Source organism: Siphateles boraxobius, unplaced genomic scaffold (assembly GCF_051911475.1).
Source record: "Siphateles boraxobius isolate OS27281-9 unplaced genomic scaffold, OSU_SipBor_1 11, whole genome shotgun sequence".
NCBI lineage: Eukaryota > Metazoa > Chordata > Actinopteri > Cypriniformes > Leuciscidae > Siphateles > Siphateles boraxobius.
This window is the reverse complement of record NW_027508711.1, coordinates 11,617,457-11,636,084: the sequence shown is the minus strand read 5'-3', so window position 1 is coordinate 11,636,084 and position 18,628 is coordinate 11,617,457.

Below are 18,628 nucleotides of genomic sequence, written 5' to 3'. Positions count from 1 at the left end.
AATGTACATGTGCAGGTGAACAGGTCGTAACAGCGTGTATCACATAGACACGAACAATAACCAACAAGGGACTGAACTGAACGGAGAGAATATATACACGGTAAACGAGGGAACTAATTAGACACAGGTGGATGAAGGTTAACTAATCAGGGATTAACAAGAACAGGTGCAGACAAGACAGAACATAATTGTGACACATACATCGCTACACTATTAACACTATTTTCTTGCTTGTGAAATTTCACAAATATTCCACTAATGTGTTGACACCTAATTATACAGCATAGCCATGACCCTAGTGAAAAAATATGATAAAAAATTGTAATTATACCTGCAGCACCTGTCGTTTTCTTTGCTTGTGAGAGCTCATAAACATACGGTGACAATAGTGGATGGAGAAAGAAGAATTCAATATCACACTTTTTTAAGAAATCATGGAAAGATGAGCGAGAAGGAGATATAGAGCATACTCCACCTTTTAGCGAGGAGAAAGCATGTGAAATGGCACTTGGGGCTTCCCATTTCATCAACGGACTGTAGAAGTGAGACTTCCAAGAACCGCGACACAAATCAGCATAATGCCAAATGATTTTGTCTCATTATAACAGCTGAAACAACTTAAAATACTCCATCATTTGGGGTTATACAGATAAGAGTAAGACATCATTTGAAACAGTAAAACTCACAAAAAAACAAATCATTGTGCTTTTGTAGAAAAGAAAACAATCATAATACCGCTTTCTGCCGTCCCGATTTTCTTTCCATTAAGCTTGTGGAGCACGTCACAAAAGTGAATCGAAATACTAGCAAGCTCTGGCATGCCATCTGAAGTTGTTTTTTGGGTTGGTGGATAGATTGTTCTGCTCTTCTGCTCTGTTTCCAGTTGTGGAGGTTAGCAAACAGTGTTGCATTACCGCACACACCCCCTTCTGGATTGAAGTGTGGATCGCCTGTGACTGACTGTATGTACCGAACTGTGACGTCCGTGTAGTGATGGTTCGGGACGAATACATGTACCGATACACCACTAATATATGTTTATATTAATTTAAATAATAATAAACATTTGTAAAAGTGCATAAACACAACTTGCAAAAACACATTTCGGGATGCTTTGAAATGTTTCTTTGTGAAAGGAAACTGAGAAGAAATTGCACCATTGTGACAATTTAGGTCTGTGTCTCAAAGCAAACAATCTACTCTATAAAAACTCCCTATAAAACTTTTTATTTTTTTTATTTTTTATAATTGTAATTTTTTTTAAGAGGACAAAGCTGGTTTATATCTTCCCTGCCTCCAGTATACCCACTCGTGAGCCATTCATTTCTATTCAACGAGTCTGGTACAAGAGCAGGTTTGACAAAGTGACGTGTCATGCGGTGCAACAACAGGCCACTGTGAATCAGAAGTGAATCAGAACATGAAGGGAACTAAAAGGGGAAGATAAAGTGCTCCTGAGAGTGATTCCTTTAATACCCACTCCAGACTTCTTGGCAGGGCTAGGGTGGGTCACAATGCCTGGATGACTGACAATGAGTCTTCTGTAGATCAATCTACCTTTGGTCAACTTGCTTTGGCCTAGCACTATAAATCATACAGCATGGATAGGAAAGATATTTTTGTTTGCATTCACTTTTTTAGGCATCAGTGACTTTGGTACTGTTTAACAAAAGCATACATAAAGCATATACTGCACTTGTGTAATTTAAACAGATATTTAGATCCATAAATGCACCAATATATATTTAAAAATGTAAATGTTTTTTACATGGTTCTAGTGTAAATGTGTGACGTGCTTATATTGTAATGACGGTTATAAATCACAAATAATGCCAGTTAAAATATATAATATCTGTTTTCACATCTACTGTATCTGTCCATGCGTCTACAAAAAACATTAAGCAGATGATTGAGCATCTCTGAAACTGTTTCTATATAAAAGACAAAATTCAGAAGGATCATCTGGAGATTGGAGTAATAGCTGCTGAAAAATCAGCTTTGCCATCAATCATTGGACAATATATTCAAATAGGAAACTGTTCTTTTGAATTGTAAAATTTGACAATATTATAATTTTACTGTATTTTGGATTAAATAAAATAAGAGCATGAGACTTTTCAAATACATTTCCTGAACCTACGTTTGTAACGTCATATAATTTTGCCTTCAGAACTCTCTTATTTATTTTACCATATTATGTAAGTCAAGTCAAGTTAATATAACTTAATTTATATAGCGGTTTTAAAAATATAGATTGTTTCAAAGCAGCTTTACAGTGATAATAGGAAATGAAAGTAAGAGATTGTTTTGGCTTTACAGCAGCTCTAGAATAAAGTTATTGTCCAGCTAAAGTTAGTTTTGATTGATTCACTTCCGTGACAGTGATCATTAGTTATTAACTTATGGGCCGCTAACACGAAACCGTTTTTACAGAAAACCTTTAAAGAAAACCTTTACAGAAAAATGCGATCCGGCCGCTCATTTGAACAAAACAGTGCCTGGTGGCTCGAGAACGTAAACCATGAAATGGGTTCCAAGGTACAAGCCTTGAAAAATGTATAATACAGAATTTTTTATTGCTTCCGCGTAGCCACGTGTACCGCAATTATCCCGACAACGTTTTATCTGTACAGAGGTAAATGGAAGGGAAGGAGGCCTTTCACAGTGGAGAGACTAGTTGACACTTCAGGACTGCGTTGGCATCATGTACAGACGCAGGTCCTTCATCAGATTTAGGTTGGAAATTCTTGAATTAGGACCACATACAATACAGCTTTATTTAAAGGTGACAATAGAGTAAGGTCAGTATACAGTGATTTCAGGTGCAGATATAGTGAAGATCACTTGATAACAACAGGTAATCCAGATAACTTGTAGAGTAGGATAATCACCCAGCCTCAGTTCGTTAATCCTTTCTCTCTTCTCTTTTAGGAATGATAGGAGTAACTTGATCAACTCGCGAACATGGGATCTCAGGAATCAGATGGGAGATCTGGAGATGGCAGAACAATATCACAAAAGGTAAGTTTGAGTCAGGTAAGGAGACAGACTTCTCAGGCAGTTCAGCGATAACAGGGTTTTCAGGATACGAGAAGAATGGTCGGTTCCTGTTGGAGGCTTGACGCTGGACTGGGGTTATGGTGAGTGTTTTATAGTGCTTGTTGATGAGGCTGCTAATGGTGAATAGGTGTGTGTGATTAGTAATCCGGAGAGTAACTGCGGGTAGGTATCAGGAAAATTAGGTGCCATAACTATTCACGTTGCACACTGTACCCTTTACATACAACTAAAATTCCTTCACTTACGAAAATTAGCCACACCTCAAAAAAATGTTTTGGACAACATTAGAGCTGAAATAAACAAAAAAAGTCTTGACCGTGCTTTAAAAAAATACAAGTTTCATACTTTCTACTTTTAAACCCTTTGGCTAACTTGCCTGTTAGACTTTTGTTGTAACTGAATTACTGTAAACACATTTTCTGTTCTTTTTAAAAAAACCAGTGGACGTGTCCAAATTATATCCTCTGGTAATCAACCACAGATGTTGGTCCACAGATCTACTGTATTTATCTTTATATTATATATCCATATTTATCTTTATAAATATATATCCAAATATTTATCCATATTTATATATCAATATATGTTCTCCACTAGGTTCGTTTACTTATCCCTTCATCAGCAACTTCATTTTCTCTGTCTGTGTGAAATACTTTTTTATGTTGTTCAAATATCATGTGTGAATTGATTTATATTAATAGTTCATTATTTCTTTATTCCTATTGTCAGCACAGTGTGCAGGAACAATGACTGAAGAGGTAGATAATAAAATTCGAACGCAATCTTTAATAATAATACTCCAAAAACAGGAAAACATGCAGGAACAAACACACATTAACGCAGTAACTTAATACTCTTAAAAAATGAGGTGATAAACTAGACACAGCTGAAACAAACAAACTCGTAATGACGGTGACCATGGTAACAAAGGAGTGGTGGGTAAAATCAAACAAAGGGAAACCAGGAACTAAAGAAATACAAACTAAAATTCGTTGAACAAAAACAAACTGAATATAATGGTGACGTGTATATTTTAATTACTTCTGACAATTGATGATTCCACGAAAGCCATAAATTCTATGAATTAAATTAATCTGGATTAGATGTCAAAAATTATTTGAAAATGAGGAGTAAGTGAACAAATACCATAATGTACCATGCTTGTTACTGTATTTTGGGCAAGTTATGCAGTAACATAGTCAGTTGTTCAGTTCCAAGTCAGTGAAAACGTGAGCTGGTTTGCAGATCCCCTGGCTAAACAACGGCACAATTTCTGAAGGAAATCTGGAGCAAGGGATTGTTTCCAACAACATTTTAAAAGTATTTTTTTCTGAAGTTGAACTGTCAGAAAACTTTATTTTGTACAAAATCGGCACTTTTCTAATGTGTCACTAACGTGTTTAACTAACGTCACTAACATGCAAACTAAGGGATTTGAAGGCCTGCATATTTCCAAATGTCTGTGCCTCACTGACAATCATACACCATGCAAACTACAGAGCTGATGGTTCTGACATGTGAATCGTCATTTATCAGATTTTCAAAATGACAGGTGGATTTGTGTTTTTCCAAGAGCCTACTGATATAAAGTGCACAATAATGATGGGTTTCTTTTTGTAGTATTCTATTAATATATCCCAAATGTTTGCCAGCATATATTCAACAGCAATATAATCTACTAGTCTTCTACCTCTAACCATCATAATCAACAGCCTTAATGAAAATAAGGATTACCATAAGCATTCTAAATGCATAATCATAAAACGCTTCCAAACACAATGAAATCTTTGTTTACAATTTTTTTTTACAGCATGTAAAGAGTTTGGCTTTCACTTGTTTGACTTATATGTCCTACTGTTTAATGTTAGCTGGAACTAAATGTGATTTAATAAGAGAATATCTATATAAAAATGACACAATATTTTAAAATGTATATTTGGATAGTATCATGTGAGGTGGGGTAAGTTAGTTAATTAAATAACCAATGCCACATGTGTTATTTATTACAAAGCACATTGCCATTTCTTTCATGTTACAGCAAACACAGTTCGAGACATGATTTGCTATTCATGAACAAATTACACTTTTACACTTTATTACACTTTATTTCGATAGTCACTTTAGACATTCTACTAACTATAAGTAACTTTTCAACTGCATGTCAACTAACTGTCATTAGAGTATTAGTAGGCTTTAGTAGGCTGTCAGTACACTGTTAGGTGCGTTTCTTGTACAATGACATAACTCACTGCTTAACCCCATGGTACGATCCATTGTAGAAACTAACTAGTCGCGACTGTTTCCCAAAAGTGGGTACACCTCTGTCATTTGAACAATGGTATTTCAACAATATATAACTGTTGTTAATGACATCACATGCAGGTTGAGTAATAACTTCTGCCAATTAATTGATTTGAGATTGCAATTAATATATTTAACATTATTATAGTTACTTTGCATAAACAATAGAAAGATTTTAATTTTTTTACTTATGTTAACATGCAGTCAGGTGAATTCAGGTAAAGTGGTCCACTTTTTGTTAAACATGTAATTTAGATACCCATTTCTTTACTATTTTGTCACCTTTAAAGTCTAGCTGTTATATTTAAATTTGAATACAGTTCATATAATGTGTTATTTGCAAGGTATATACCAATAAACATTTTGAGATCATGCAATCCAGATGAATTTCTTTCCAGGTAAAGTGGGCCATCCTTAATTGATCATTTTATTGAGTCAAGTGCGAATATTTCCAGTTTTTGCTCTATTTCTCCAACGACAATAGTTTCAAACAAGCCACAGAACAATTGTTAAGAGTTACGCTTATCTGAACGAATCCTGCGTTTTGTGATTTAGTGACCCAGTTGCTTAGTTTCTGAATGAATCTGCTCAGAATAAGGTATTATATTTAAATCATTAATCTCATAACATTATTTATGCTGTTGTAATTGCAGTGTAAATGCATGGTTAGAAAAAAAATGGTTAGAACATAGTTAGAAAAAAAATGCCCCTGGAAATTAATTTAAGGGGTCAAATATTGGCCCTTAATGGGAAAGTTAATTTAATTAATTAAATTAGTTAATTTCTGCCAGTGATATTCAATAAATAAATAAATAAATAAATAAATAAATAAATATATACATACATATAGTTATATATATATATATATATATATATATATATATATATATATATATATATATATATATAAAAGCAAAGTTAAACTTATGACATTTACTATAAAACCAATATAATTAATGATTAGATTAGATTACATTTATTGTCATTATAAACATGTATAACGAAATAAGGAAGTGCTTCCCTTAAGGTGATGATACACAGGACAACTTTTTGAGCAATGTTGCTGGGCAATGTTGCCGTCAACGGGCAACCAGGTGAGACACAGGGCCCACGACCAATCTAAAGGATCCAGAAGGAAATGTATTGTCCATTTTCAATGTAAAAGTGCCCCAACAAATATCGCTCTGCAAGATTGCCACAACTTTACGTGTGATATGAACAAGACCTTATTAACTAGACTAAACATTTAAACTACTCTAACATAAGCCCATTTCACACAGAGATTCCGGAAAATACACGGATAAAGTGACACAGGACCCGGGATCGTTTGATTTTGGTCAATTCACACTGAAGGGCTATACACATACATACATACAGTTTACCAAGGGAAAGAGAGCATGAAGCGGAATACAGGAGAGCAAGAAGTTATAGCATTGTTTGAAATTCAGCAGATCAATAGCCTTGAGCAAACCATCAGTTTAGTTCTAACACGCCCTTCTTTTAAAAGGGGTAAGGATACTTAATGTATCAAATAATGAGACAAAGTTTACTCGCCCATTTGAATTTACTGTCCTGATGCAATTTGTTGAGGTTCCAGTTGATCTTTGCTGGCGTGGTCTTGATGAGAGAGAACCAGTTGGAGTGCGGATCTTTGGTGAATGGAAAGACAAGGCCGCAGCCTGGCACAAGCTTGCGGGTCCTTGGGGGACTTCTAGTTCAGCATCATCTTCACATCAGGATTTCAGAAAAGGACTAAGAAGCGTGATCTTGTGATCAGTGATTTTTAAAGCACGAAGATGTCACACCCTCTGGAGGTGTGTGAGTCAATAAGAAGTTGTCCCTTTGGAGGGAGATTTTATGACCTTTTGTGTTCGAGCAGGGCATTTGAATCTGTAATTTCATTGGGTGTTTCAGAAAAATAATCTTCAAGATTCTTATAATACCCATGCGTCACAAAGCTAGCAAAATGTAATGTTAATTAACACATGGGGAAGGAAGATTGGAGTTTATAGAGACCAAACATGCCACAAATATAATTTTGGGTAACCATAGTATGCAAAGTCTGAAACATTAACCAATTGGAGTCTACAAGAAAACATAGGACAAGCCACATAAAAGGAAAATCATGAGCTGGGAAAATTAGATACATGTTTATACATTTCATAAGTGGTTATATATATATAGAGAATATATAGGATTAACAGGGTTTATTTCTCCTTCTCAGTAATAATTAAGTGAGTGTCACATCTCTCAGGAATTTCACATCTCTCAGGAATTTTTCCTTCCGTAAAAATTCTTATCAGTGTTAATGTGTCCTGTAGCAGGACACTAAGTTCTGCCAGTGGAAAGCGCTATATAAATGAGGGTGACTTGACTTGCAAAGGCCCCGGGGCCAGCTGTGTGCCAGTGCATCCGTGCTGAGGGTTCCCTTGGTCAGGGAATAGAACAACTGGCAATGTGACAAGTCCGGAGAGGCAAACAGATCTGTCTGTGCGGCCCTGAAGTGGTCCCAGTTCAGCTGGACTGCCTGGGGATGGAGTCTCCACTCTCCTAAAGGCTGACGTGAGAGCTCGTCGGCGGCACGATTGAGCAGGCCGGGGATATAAGTGGCACAAAGCTTAAAATAGCTTGAATGTACTGTAACTACACCCTTGCTTCATTTAGTATATGCAAATTAATTAATTTGCAAATGAGCCCCGCCTACACTCAGTCATAACAAGTCTTGTCTACAGCTCGATGTCAATTTATCAAGTCTGATAAATCTTGTCTACAAGTCGATGTATCAGAATGGTAATGCGTTTTATGTATTGCTCTCTACAACATCAGACACAGAACAGTAATTAATATGATTAGCCTTTTGCTTGATACGTTATCAAACAGCTAATAATTTGTTGACAATGTTACCCAAACCATGTTCCCTTTCATCATCTCAGTCTTAAAACATATCTTTTCACTTTATGTTTTTCTGATCCCTATTCTCATGATCTGGTTTGTGTTATATATGTTATGTTTCTCATAATATATGTGTTATGTATATTATGTTTTTCTATTATATTTTTTCTACACTCAGTGTACAGTTATGCCTGCTGCCATGTTTATTGGATTTTCTATTGTAGAGCGACCTTGATTTTATAGAGGCGCTATATAAAATAAACATTATTATCATCATTATCTGCATGTCCCTGCAGCAGGACTATAGCATGACTATGGCACTATGACTATGGCTTAACACTAATGGACTATGCTATGTGTGCCGGGGTCTGCTTTGCCAAATGGATTAACATGTACTGGCTTGACATATGTGTATCTGGGCTAGCGAAGCCAGAATTATTTAACTAGAGACTTTAACAATGTGAACCTTGGTTTCACTTACAGCACTCGATACTTAGTTGGGGCTCCTCTCGCCTGAATTACTGCAGCAATGCAGCGTGACATGGAGTCGATCAGTCTGTGGCACTGCTCAGGTGTTATGAGAGCCCAGGTTGCTCTGATAGTGACCTTCAGCTCTTCTGCATTGTTGGGTCTGGCGTGTCGCATCTTCCTCTTCACAATACCCCATAGATTTTCTATAGGGTTAAGGTCAGGCGAGTTTGCTGGCCAATTAAGAACAGGGATACCATGGTCCTTAAAACAGGTACTGGTAGCTTTGGCACTGTGTGCAGGTGCCAAATTCTGTTCGAAAATGAAATCTGCATCTCCATAAAGTTGGTCAGCAGCAGGAAGCATGAAGTGCTATAAAACTTCCTGGTAGACGGCTGCGTTGAACTTGGACCTCAGAAAACACAGTGGACCAACATCAGCAGATGACATGGCACCCCAAACCATCACTGACTGTGGAAACTTTACACTGGACTTCAAGCAACGTGGATTCTGTCCTTCTCTCTTTTCCTGCAGACTCTGGGACCTTGATTTCCAAAGGAAATGCAAAATTTACTTTCATCTGAGAACATAACTTTGGACCACTCAGCAGCAGTCCAGTCATTTTTGTCTTTAGCCCAGGCCAGACGCTTCTGATGCTGTGTCTTGTTCATTGAGATGCTTGACACAAAGAATGCCACAGCTGAAACCCATGTCTTGCATACGTCTGTGCATGGTGGTTCTTGAAGCACTCACTCCAGCTGCAGTCCACTCTTTGTGAATCTCCCCCACATTTTTGAATGGGTTTTGTTTCACAATCCTCTCCAGGGTGCGGTTATCCCTATTGCTTGTACACTTTTTCTACCACATCTTTTCCTTCCCTTCGCCTCTCTATTAATGTGCTTGGACACAGAGCTCTGTGAACAGCCAGCCTCTTTAGCAATGACCTTTTGTGTCTTGCCCTCTTTGTGCAAGATGTGAATGGTCATCTTTTGGACAGCTGTCAAGTCAGCAGTCTCCCCCATGATTGTGTAACCTACAGAACTAGACTGAGAGACCATTTAAGGCATTTGCAGGTGTTTTGAGTTAATTAGCTGATTAGAGTGTGGCCCCAGGTGTCTTCAATATTGAACCTTTTCACAATATTCAAATTTTCTGAGATACTGATTTTGGGGTTTTCATTAGTTGTCAGTAATAATCATCAAAATCAAAAGGAATGAACACTTGAAATATATCAGTCTGTGTGTAATGAATGCATATAATATCCAAATTTCACTTTTTGAATGGAATTACTGAAATAAATCAACTTTTGATGATATACTAATTATATGACCAGCACCTGTAGTGTAGTAAATTGTTTGCATTGGCATGGTTCAAATCATACTTATCTGACCAGTATCCATTTGTATGGAGTACCTAAAGGCTCAGTACTAGGACCGTTGCTTTTCACCCTGTACATGCTGAGAAATATCCTTAGGAAGCATAGACTTAGTTATAACTGTTATGCTGATGATACCCATCTCTATATTTAGAGTTTTTTGTTTGCACCATGTTTGCGCCCTGACGAATCATACTAATTCCCAAAATTAACAGATTGCATAGCTGATATAAAAAATGGGATAACTAGTAATTTTCTACTACTCAATTCAGAAAAAAACCCAGAGGATTTAATTTTTAGACAAAAAACTTCTGCACGTAATAACGGGCCCTATTTTAACGATCTGAAACGCAAGTGTCAAAGCGCAAAGCGCAAGTAAATTTGTGGGCGGATCCCGGCACTGTTGCTATTTTCCCGGCGGGATAAATGCCTCTTGCGCCTGGCGCAAATCTAAAAGGGGTTGGTCTGAAGTAGCTTCATTATTCATTGGTGTGGTTTGGACGTAACGGGAAACAAACCAATAAGAGCTTTATATCACATTCCCTTTTAGAGCATGATGAACGAGGTGCGCTTGTTCCATGGCACAATACTATTATAACGGCGCATTTACCAGGCATGCTTCAGAATCGGTTCACAGCCGAGGAGATCGATGTTCTCGCCAGGGCCGTAAAAGAAAGAGAAGTGACATTGGGGTTGGGACAAACCCACCCAAATTAGCTTTGGTTAAACATGCATATAATAATTTGTGTAAATGTGTAAGCTTTATGCCTATTTTCCCCAACGTCATGGACACAACAATGATTTCCCTCGTGTTTTAATATTTTTCCTTATAATAATGTATCATTTGCAAAAAGTTAAATGCATCTGTGTAGATGAGAGAATCATCTACAGTGTATGCGCGTTGTTCACACTCTGTATTATGGCCAAGCATGCGTGCTTAAAATAGCATCTGAATTTACGCGCAACGCGCCATTGACTTTAGACTAGGTTTTTTCTGGTCAGTGGCGCAATTGTTTTATAGAACAGCAAAATAGCATGAGGGAAAGTTTGCGCCGGAACACGCCTCCTCTTTGCGCTGAACCGCCCCGGGGAGCGCAAGTGTATTTCTTAGTTAACCAACGTGTGTCTGTGGAGGGAAAAGTCCGCTTTGCGCAGGTGCAAAATAGGAATGATACATGCGTCAGTGTACAAAGTCATTTGCGCCGGGTGCAAGATAGGGCCCAACATCTGCTCTGTCAAATCTTCGTCATCAGTTAGGAACCTGGGTGTGCTCTTTGATATCAATCTTTCATTTGAAAGTCACATTTATAGCATCTGTAAAACAGCATTTCCCTTCTTAAAAATTTATATCTAAATTAGGCATATGCTCTCAATGACAAATGCAGAAAAGGTAGCTCATATGTTCATGACCTCAAGGCTAGATTGTAATGCTCTACTGGGTGGTTGCTCTGCATGCTTAATAAACAAATTCCAGCTGCTCCAAAATGCAGCAGCTTGAGTTCTTTCTAGAACCAGGAAGCATGGCCATATTAGCCCGGTTCTGTCAACACTAAATTGGCTCCCTATTAAACATTGTATACATTTTAAAATCTTGCTAATTTCTTACAAAGCACAAAATGGTTTAGCTCCTCTGTACTTGAGCGAGCTTTTAATGCATTATATAGGCGTTCACGTCTATTGCAATCTCAAAATTCTGGACAATATCAAAATCAACTGCAGACCGTAGATACTTTTATAAGAAGCACCCAAACTCTGGAACAGTTTGCCTAGCCTTGATCGGGACAGACACAATCTGTCAGTTTAAATCTAGACTAAAAACACATCTCTTTAACCTGGCAAACACATTATCAAATTTGTATTATTCAAATCAGATTATTAATTTAATTAGTTTAGCCGGAATCAGGTCCAGAATCCGGTCTGTATCCAAATCAAATGGTGGAACTGCACCTAGACATGACCACAATGCAGCCCTGAATGTCAGCAGAGATCCTGTCAACTAGACAATTCCCTGTGAAGGCCTTGTCGTCAAGACAGGCATTGGCACAGATCTTCAGCAAAGACCACAAGAACCAGACTAGTCCTCTGCACAGACCCATGACCAGCTTTGTCTCCATACTGGTGTGATGAATCCGATCTTCAAGCAAAATTAACTCGATTAAATATTTGAATGCTACCGATCCACAATCTGATTTCTGAATCATAATCACACCGCGTTTGTTCAATGACCAGAGGAAAACCGGGCTCCCGGCTGAGCCTGGTTTCCCCCAAGGTTTTTTCTCCATTCTGTTACCTGATTTCGTCCATGTTCCCTTAGTTGGGGACACTTCGTAGTCAACAATATGACATCACTGTTTTCTGCAGACCTGCTTTATAGATTAAATGAACTAATTTAATATTTGATGATCTTTAAAATATAAAGGGTAAGGGGATGTTCATGAATGACGCACCCCAGGAAGCAGTTGAAGATATAGGTTTCATGATAATGGAGATGGAATGTAAATGTACAATTTACGCAACTGAAAGAGCAAAAAGTGGGGTTAAGCAACGAAATCTCCTATGACAACTTGCAGTGTTACATACTGTATCATCGATGCTCAGAAAAAAAAACACAATGCTGCAGACAACAGGTAAATGCCGTTATTGCTATTTTCCATGTTCTTGGAGTAAATATGTTTACACGGCTTTTTAAAAATGCTGTGTGCTGGTGTTTGACATGAATAATAAAAAAAAATAATTGAGAAAAGTTCATAAATAGGCTTAAAAAGTATTTTAATGTGCATATTATTTTTGTAACAGTGTAAGAGGTAAACCGTCAGTGTGTGATTGCAGATCATATGTTACACTTACCCGAGTAATACTTCAAAGTTCAGTCTGCTGTGTGAAAAAGTCTGAAACATTTGTAAGGATTTATTTGTTTATTTATATGTATATTTATATATTTTTTCACAGTTAAGAATACTGTTTCTAAAAATACTAAATTTTCTTTATGGTTTTAAATAATATGTTTAAATAAAAACTCTTTTTATTGTAAAAGACAAATTCTCATCTGTCGAGTTGAGCTCCAGGGCGATGTCTGCAACATTTGTGGGGGCTCGTCCGGGATCTGCTCCTGAAGTCAGCAGGAAGTTGATCCAGAGATTCTTGGTACCACAAATCTATTGCAGACCTCACCCTGGAGGTCAACTCAACATATGCTGCATGCATTTATTTCTATTTTGCCATGTTCAAACAGCGCCCAAAAGCATGGTCATGCGACAAACAGCAAAACACAGGTTAACATGCAAACCTGAACATTCTTGATTAAAAAAAACATAATTTTGTATATAACATGTTACCATGCAAGCTATGCTTGCCTGTAGCCTCACAGCAAGGTTGACTTCTTTTTGTTGCTGCTGTAGTTAGGGGTGGCACGGTTCACAAAACCCACGGTTCGGTTCGTATCACGGTTTTAGGGTCACGGTTTTCGGTTCTGTACGGTTCTTGTTGTTATTTTTTCTTTTAATCTTTAACACTCCAGAAATGTACTTCAGCATATGATATATGCTATAGCTTAATTATCCACAATTCAGGATACAGTATTAAAAAAAAAATGTATATCATGTAATCATGCACAAACTGAATTTGATTTGACTTTAAGCACATTATTGAGACCATCTCTGAGGAAAGCAAGGTGACATTTTGATACAGCAAGAGAGAAGACATTGATGAAATGCTTTTGTTTATTTGGCAATGTGCATTTTTAGCACACAAAGATTAAAATTAACTTGCATTTACATTTTACATTTATTCATTTAGCTGACGCTTTTATCCAAAGCGACTTACAATTGCTATTTATGTCAGAGGTCGCACGCCTCTGGAGCAACTAGCGGTTAAGTGTCTTGCTCAGGGACACATTGGTGTCTCACAGTGGATTCGAACCCAGGTCTCTCACACCAAAGGCATGTGTCTTATCCACTACGCCATCACCACCCCATTTATCAAACTGTCAACGTCACTGTAACTCTAACAAATTGTTTATCTTTTAAAAGAAAAAGAGAGAAACTCTTAAAGCACTATCTTTTAAATAAGTCAAAATATGTTACACATAATTGCCTATAATGAGGCTATAACAATAGCAAAGGCATAACCATAAAGTGAAACATAAGTTCAACCTCAACACAAAAACAGTATCAACAATGCTTCTATTCCCTGAGAGTGAGGATACATTTTTTTTCACTTGAAATTGAAGTGCAGTATTTGGAAACATATGACTGGAGTTCCTATCTAAACTTGGTTTCACTGTATATATTTAAATATCATAGCTAACATGAAATTCAAAATGTTCCCACACACCGGACTTATACGACGCTGGCGCATCCTCCAACTCCGGTTAGCCTTCCTTATATCTCCCACTTGCCATTTCTATACGTGACGAGACCTGCAGCACTCCATACTCCACTTTTACTGTAGGCTTGTTCCACTTGAACCGGCGCTGCACAGACCGATCGGTTTATGGCATCAAAGTACCGCGTGAGTGATTGAAAAGCATACGGAGCCGTTGCTCTCGCGGTACTTTGATGTTATTCATCGGTCGGTCTGTGCAGCGCCGGTTCAAGTCGAACAAGCTTCATATGTATGTCCATTGTCCACACATCTCTTATTTCGCGCGAAAAGTAAAAACACTGTCTGAGGTCACGGGCACGAGGTTACATTGTGCATGCGTCGAACCGTGCGACGCACACACGCACCGAACCGAGACAAGCGAACCAAACGGTTCGGATGTTTTTTCATGTACCGTGCCACCCCTAGCTGTAGTTATTATTGACTCAAAATGCATGTTTTTATGCTAGCTTTGCTTATATTAATTATTTACTCCTTTCATCATACACAACTTGTAATACAACAAACATGATTTTGAACAGGTGTAATAACTACCACTATTGCTGCTGCTATCGACTCAAAAAAAGCATACTCATGCTAGTTTGCTTAAATGCTTAATTATCCACTCTGTATCAACACAACTTGTGAAACATCAAATTTGATTTTGACTGTGTATGTTTTTTCAAGCAGATCATGCAAAATTGTTTACTGTTTTGAAATAATACAGAGACAGTTCGCTTATCTTAGTGGTTGAATTCAGAGGAACTCTGCAGGACTAGCTTACAACAAACAATGAACTAGACTATTTGAATGTTGAGCAAGCAATCTAATTGGCTGCAGGATCAGCAGAGGCCAATCAGATTATACCATGCAGTAATGATGTGATTGCTTGCAGATTGCATATAAAGGACCAATCAGCCCGCACCGTCTAGAGTTACATAGATATACAGTATATGGTGGTCTTCTTATATACATACTATATTCAGTGCTGGTGGCTCGTGATGCTAAGCATGATGCACGGCCAGCGACACAAGTTATGAAACACTTTATTCTGCGTTGTGTAGATTTGTGGAGCTAAATTTGTTAGACACGGGATATTCCTGGAATAATACTGATATAAAGAACACATAAGTAGCCTCTAAGTTAATTGCCCTTTAAGGGATAGTTCACCCAAAAATGAAAATTCTGTCAGTGATTACTCACCCTCATGTTGTTCCAACCTCGTAAGACCTTTGTTTATCTTTGGAACACAAATTAAGATATTTTTGATTAAATCTGAGAGCTGGATCACTCCTTCATAGGCTTCTAAGGGATTGAAACTTGCCAGCCCCGAAAAGTTATTAAAGACATCGTTAAAATAGTCCAAGTGACTACAGTGGCTCAATCTTAAGTTTATCAAGCGACAAGAATACTTTTTGTGCGCAAAAACCCCCCAAAATAACGACTTTATTTCAACTATTCATTTCCTTCTCTGTGGGCCTTGAGTGAGCTCACGTAGTGTAATAGCGAAAGCTTCTGTGTTGTAGGTCACACGTAGGCTAACTATTTGCCGATGCTGGTCATGTGTGTGATGCGTGTGACGTACAACACAGAAGCACTACGCTATAAAACTAAGTGAACTGACGTGAACTGAAATTAATAGTTGAAATAAAGTCGTGATTTTTGTTTTTTTTGCGCACATAAAGTGTTCTCGTCGCTTGATAAACTTAAGATTGAGCCACTGTAGTCACTTGGACTATTTTAACAATTTCTTTAATAACCTTTTGGGGCTGGCAAGTTTCAATCCCTTAGAAGCCTAAGGAGGAGTGATCCAGCTCTCAGATTTAATCAAAAATATTTTATTTTGTGTTCCGAAGATGAACGAAGGTCTTACGGGGTTGGAACAACATGAGGGTGAGTAATTACAGACAGAATTTTTGGGTGAACTATCCCTTTAATGTTCTCTCTCCCATTCGGTTACAATCCAAAAGAAAAAAGGAGCATGGGACATAAATTGAGTAACTTGAGAAGGATGAGGGTTTTTGAGTGTATCCCTTCAAATGCAAATTAGCTGCTGCTCCCAGTCCCCTTCCAAGAAGAGGGCGGAGCTTAAACAGCAGAATGAACTGAAAATATCAGAACAGAAACTCATAGTAGCGGTGTTCATTTCGACCCGAAGTCGGAGAATATATATAGAGGTAGAACAGGTATAGTTTAGTTTAATTACAGTTATAACATATGCTGTCATCTTGCTTTTATCGACTATTAATACAAGGCTTCTGTAGCGGACCCGGTCCGAATGGTCGGAATCGTATATCCCAAAAATATACTGATGAGTTTAATGAAGTTTATTGTACTTCACACAAAAGATGAAGCGTCCGTTTTACTCCATAAAATCACTGAAAGGGCTGAATAAACACAGTACAAGAAGTGCGCATTAAAGTCTTATCCATAAACTCTCTCTCTCCCTTGCATTATCATCAACATACACAGCAAATTACACAAAATGACTTGTTACAACTAACAGTGAACAAATATATACAGACCTTTTCAGGGGTGCTCAATAAACTGATAAACTTTATATCCGTAAAACAACGTGACCAGTATCACTCCAGAGACTATAAGCTGGATCATGAACAGTTGGTACAGATCCATCCTCGAGTAACAATGAGAGTATATGAAGTATACTCATTCTTACTATGTTCTATGTTCATTCTTACATCCAACAAAAAAAACACCCTTGAACACCTTGCTTAGGAGACATTCTTGTCTACACCTGCTCCGGCGTTAAAACAATGGCTAACTGTGTACAGCTCACTCAGGGCGGGTCTAAACGGCAGTGTCTGTCAACAGTCGTGGGAGGGGCCTGTGCAAATTGACGTCACTTTTTTTGGTCTGGACCAAACGAACTAAACTACAAGTGTGAATGTAACGAAGTACGTTGTTATGGGAAGAAGGAGGCGGAAACCGGCGAACATTCAAACACTTCAATAATCATAAATTAAAACAACTACAAAACGAAAGGACAGGCGGCAGCCCCTCACAGATGACTGCCACACACACATAAAACATGGACAAAGTAAAAGTCCAGGCCTGGTCCTCTCTCGTCCTTCACTGTAATCGCTCCTCCTTTTATGCTTCCATAGCTCCTCCTTGAGAGACACGAGGTACGGTGCAGCGCGCAGGTGTCGCTCATCATCAATCACGCCACTGGCTTCGCACCATTCTCTCACGGCCCTCTGCCCCACCCTGCTTGTCACAGTGAACACACCCTTAAAATCTCAGGGGAAACTTCAAGTAGATATATTAAGTCAAACAGGTTTAGTTGTCAAAAAAGTTGGGGAATAACCGCATTCCATGTAAATATGAAATTATGTGAATTTGTACATTTTAATGTGTTTGAAAACAAAAGCCTTCTAAAGGCAGTAATACATGGTTAAATGACTCGCTGAGTGATAATTCACATAATTAATGCGTTCATCGGGAGCTGATTAGATATGTAATGTTGCAATGTTGAGAAAACACCTGACAAATGAGAAATTATTTCTGCAAATCCAGTGATAAAATGCTGTGTGTGTCTCAGTTTTCAGTGATAGTCACATGACTAGTGCAATTCAAATCAGATAAACCTGGAAGTCCTTCTGAACATACATACGCATGTAGACTTTTTTGGAAAAGAAAATTATTTTTAATAAGAATTATTAATAATTTACTGCCATTGTGAGAATAGCATGGAACCAGTTACAACGGAGGTTGCAGCAGAGACGAAAGTGCAGCAGTCTTTTATTGAACAAAAGCAAACTCAATTTATTTTTTAGGAACAAGAACAACCAAAACCAACAAATTGCAACATTAAGAACTGACAAAGACTAAGACAGAACATAGGGTTTAAATAGATAGAACTGAAGAGCAAAAGAGCAAAACAAACTGACATTGTGACATAATCACAATAAAAAAAATAAAAAAAACATTTTAAAAAGTCTTTTCTAATTACAAGTACTTCATTTTTGGAATCTGATACTTAAGCACTGACATTTAACATGTAGTAAAAAATAAAATATTTTGTTATATTGAAAATTGAGAGATTTAAAGAGATTATTATTTTTACAGTTATTAGTTTATCGCAGGTAGAAGGACAACATACTATATGTTAAATGTTCCATAAAAAAACAAACAAACATATTTCGTTGCAAG